Source organism: Cryptomeria japonica, chromosome 5 (genome assembly GCF_030272615.1).
Source record: "Cryptomeria japonica chromosome 5, Sugi_1.0, whole genome shotgun sequence".
Classification (NCBI taxonomy): Eukaryota; Viridiplantae; Streptophyta; class Pinopsida; order Cupressales; family Cupressaceae; genus Cryptomeria; species Cryptomeria japonica.
The window spans coordinates 295,030,490-295,035,073 of NC_081409.1; positions in this window are offsets into that span (position 1 = coordinate 295,030,490).

Consider the following 4,584-nt stretch of genomic DNA (forward strand, 5'->3'; position numbering starts at 1 on the left):
CCACATTCCTCTATTTAATTAAGTAAATTATTCAATTTATTTAGTTAATTTCACTAAAACCTTTTGCATTATTTAATTGAATAAATCATTTTATTTAATTAAATCCCTTTCTCTCTACTTTTAATTAAATTTACATTTAATTAAATAGTTCACCCCAAATTGAATAAATCTAATTTATTCAAATTCCCAAATTGCAACCAAATTGAAATAAATTAATTTTATTTTGATTAAATTCTATTTTCCCTCACCCACTTGCATTTTTCTACATCTCCCACTTGCATCCTAACCCCTTCCTAAATTCTTCTAGATCCATCTAATCCTAATCAATTAACCCAAAACCATTCATTATCCCCTTTCCCTAAATTTGAGGAGGTCACTACTCAAATTTGGAGTAAAGTCTTCAAAATGCATTAAAGCCTTTATCCATTCAACAAGATAACTTGTTGAATGCCCCCAAATTTGGAAGGACTCTTACAAATTTGTTTCCAAAGTCTTCAATTCATTAATGGTTAACTAACCCTTAGTGGCATGGTTAGAGACTTTTTGCCTAACTTAACTTCCATCTAACCTAAGGGTCTCATCAAGCATTTATTGCTTTGACCATAGTTATTCTTTTATCCTTTGCACAAGAGTTTACCCCTTGGGTAAAAGCTTTATCCAATGGATAACCTTAACCTAACCTTAACTCTTACCTCCTAAGGTAACCATGAGGTCTTCTCAAGCATTTAATGCCTCTTACATCTCCTCTCAACCAACCTTATGTTGACAATTGTCACCATTTCATTGGTCAAAATTGTGAACATGGATTGATCAACTTTCAAACTTGACCCTTGATTAACTCTTTCAATCCTAGCCATCCATTGCCCTATTTTTGCTATAAATAGAGCTCTCCTTCCTCCATTTTGTGGATCCATGAATCTAAGAAATCTATTATCTAATATCCATGCAAGCTCTTAGTATCACACTTATGTTCAATTTTAGCCCATCTAGTCTCTCTTTGTTATAGGAATAAATCTAATAAGCATTTTAGACTACTTCCTTTATCATTAGCTTAAATCATATAACTAGTATATCATGTTAGGATAGTATTACTACTAATCTTGTCATCTTATAATCTAGTTTATTGCATTTATAGAATCATGCATAGATAGCATGCATTCTCATGTTAAAATCAATCAAAAACATCCCTCGTTCTTGCATTTGTCATCCCTAAACCACTTTGCTCAGTGATCTGAGAGCAAAGACATTGGTTTGAGGGACCTTGTGAGATAGAGAACCATGGAACCAACCTTGCGAAGTTGAGTCATCCTTCATGACTCCATAGCTTGCACCAAGAAGTCCTATGGGTGTGTGGACAAGTCTCTTTGGGCTTCACTTTTCACATTTTAAGTTTCATTGAACCGCTTTTCCCGCATACATTTCTGGCGCCCACCGTGGGGCACTACCCCATTAATCAAATCAGTTTTAAAAAATAAACACTTTTGCAGGTACGCAGGAAACAGGAATCAGCGTGTGGGGAACATCACTTAGTGCATCTGGTTAACATTATAGTGCATCTCGTACACTGTTTAGCGCGTGGGGTTTACACTCTAGCACGTGAAGTCCTTAGCTTAGCGCATCATCCTCACTAATCTTTTCCTATAGGTCTCAACACGGGAGAAAAACAGAGTAGCGCATCAAAAAAATAGTTTAGCGCATCAGGCTTGTCCTATAGCACATCCGGATTACATTGTAGTGCGTACAATTTTTTCTGTAGCGCATCACAGACAGAGGCAAAAACTAAAAGTTGTAACCGAGTGCGAAATTAGACTTGTTGAAGTCCACATTTGTCTAATGGTTTTGCTTGATATTTTGCAGGTTTCTAACAATTTTCTTGCAGATAGGAGCTCCATTTTTAGGATCATTAAGATAGTTTAGAGTTTTTACTAACTTAGATAAGTTAGTTAAAATTTGAACCTCTTTTAAATTTTCTTAAAACTGAACTCACATTTCATTTGGGATACCTAAAAAGAATCACAATGAAAATCTTTCTTGCTTTCATAGGAGAAAAACTTTTCTTTTTGGGTTATTAAAAGGAACAAGACAATCTTTTATTTTTGCAAGCAAAGACTAAAAAGAATCTCACCATCCTTTGGTGCATAAAAGGATCAATTTTAATTTTTTTGCAAGGAAAAAGAACCACACTTTAAAATTTTGTTCACAATCAAAGAGGGAAGGTCTTCCCCTTTGGATCGATTTCTTTTGTTGACCAAACATAGAAGTTTGCTTTGTTGACCCGGTTCTTTTCCTAGATTAGAAAATCATTGCTTTGAAGGAAATAAAAGAAACACCATGTTTTCATGGAGCAACATCTCCATATAGATCTTAGAAAATCATTGACTTGAAAGGTAAAAAGAACCTTGTTTGCCTTGTCTCGAAAGTAGAAGGTATATGCTCTCCCCTTAACTGGGTGATAAAAAAGTCAGACTACTCTTACGCTTTCAGTCATACAACATTTAAATCCTTTAGCAGGCCTGCCTTCCCGAGGGGTTGAAAAACTCTTAAAGCCATTTTTGGTCAGTGTGAAGGGAACGACCTAAGTGGGAAACAACTTTGAAGCCAAGTATTCCAACCCACTATAATCAAATGTGGAAAGTGACGAAAGTCCTTTTCAACGGTTGCATGCAGCGATTAGCCTTCCCTCGGTATCCTTGAGATACGTAAAGCCTTTATTCTAAAGGTTAGGAAGCCTCCTGAGGGAGTTTATCACTGACAGCCGAATAGGAAGCTTGATTACAAACCTTAGCATAGAAACTTTGAGCCGAGTCAGTAACCAGACATTTGTAATATCATAGTGCAAGAGTGGGGAAGAATCCGCCCCCAAGATCGCTCACCATATATCTCCCAAGATAACTACTCAATTGTGAAGCAATTCACTTTGAGTTAATTTTTGGCAAAAGGCAAAAAAATGGGCGCCCTCTAGGGGGTGACATGGTTGTTTGAGCTGATGGAGTATCAAGACTACTGGGCTATGGTATTACTTATGACCTTTGAATAAAATGATTGTTTGAAATGCATGTTGTATCTAAACCTATTGAAACATTGGGGATTTGTACGCGTCCTAACATAACATACACTTATTGTTTAGATTAGACAAAATGGTTGTCTCTTTGGTGTCATGCTTTCATTGGTTACTTGAAAAAATCATCTATTAACATTAAAAACTCAAGGCAAAACTCCAAAAATTATAGAAAACAATCAAGTCAGGGCAGTTTAGTGCGTAAGAACAACATCTTAGTGTGTGGCAAACATACTTTAGCGCATCAAGCCTTGTCCTTAGCACATAAAGTATTAATAGTAGCGCTTCACCGAAATTTAGAATCAACAATAATAGTTAGCGCATTTTGAAAATAGCTTAGCGCGTGGAAGCATCAGCTTAGTGCGTGGAAGTCAAACTTTAGTGCGTAGAGTATAATCATTAGCGCGTCAGCGGCCCATATTAGCGCATGATCTTTTGAAACCAAAGCTAAAATAAATTAACTAGCGCAAAACAGTTAGCAGTGCATCCGAAAAATAGCATAGCGCGTGGGGTCTTTTCCTTAGCGCTTTGAGAATATTTTATAGCGCATAGAGTCTCTGTTTTAGCGTGTGGTCAAAACCAGAAAAACAGACGGCAAAACAGAGGTAAATTTGGAAAATTTTGAAAACATTTTCGGATCAGCTTGCACTTCGTCAAATCAGAATACCAAAAACAGAGTATCCAAAGCTATTTCTAAAGCAAGTTTCTTATCAAACAAAAGTTGTCCAAACATCTAAAACTGGTCACACAATAAACATATCTATCCTATCAAAATCATGAAACATCATCACAAGTGGCAAATAGGTCCTTTTTATCTCACAGATTTTATCCCAAAAACACACTTGTTTAAAACTCCAAGTTGTCTAATCAAGTTTCCATATCGGGAGACTTTATCCATATCATTTGACACACTTTGTCGTGAGGGGGCATCTAAACCTTCACTTTGATAAAGTAAAACTTGAGTTTCCAAAACAAGATAAACTGAATCCAAAACAACTCAAAGGAAACCATTGATCGCTTGTGCATGACTAATCCTCATATTCTGAGAAGAAAGAATATTTATCGTAATACTAAGTTGAAGAAACAACAACCAAGTTCTTCAAAATTTGCCAAAAGAAATAAATTTTTATACTTCAATCGTCAACTCTTCAAATCTCATCGAACATTCCTTTGTCATGTACGACTCTATATTTAGAACAAATCAAACGAATTTGACAAGGAACCTTTGAAGACTAGAGCATTCTGTCAAAAATACACGCTCAGTCAACTCATAAATTGTGGAGGAAAGATCAATCCAGCATTCTTTCATGACGAGTGCATCACCTATAACTTCCCAAGGTTGCCACCACCAACCCCCAAATATTTCTAAAATGCCAATTGTCACTCGCTCTCAACAAAACAAACAAAGCGACACACCACCAGAATCAAGAATGAATCGAAGGTTATCTAATCCTTTCGAAGGTCCACATCTAGAGGACATCAAAATTTCTGAAGAACTTCTTCAAGAATGTCAAGAAAGTGCTTCA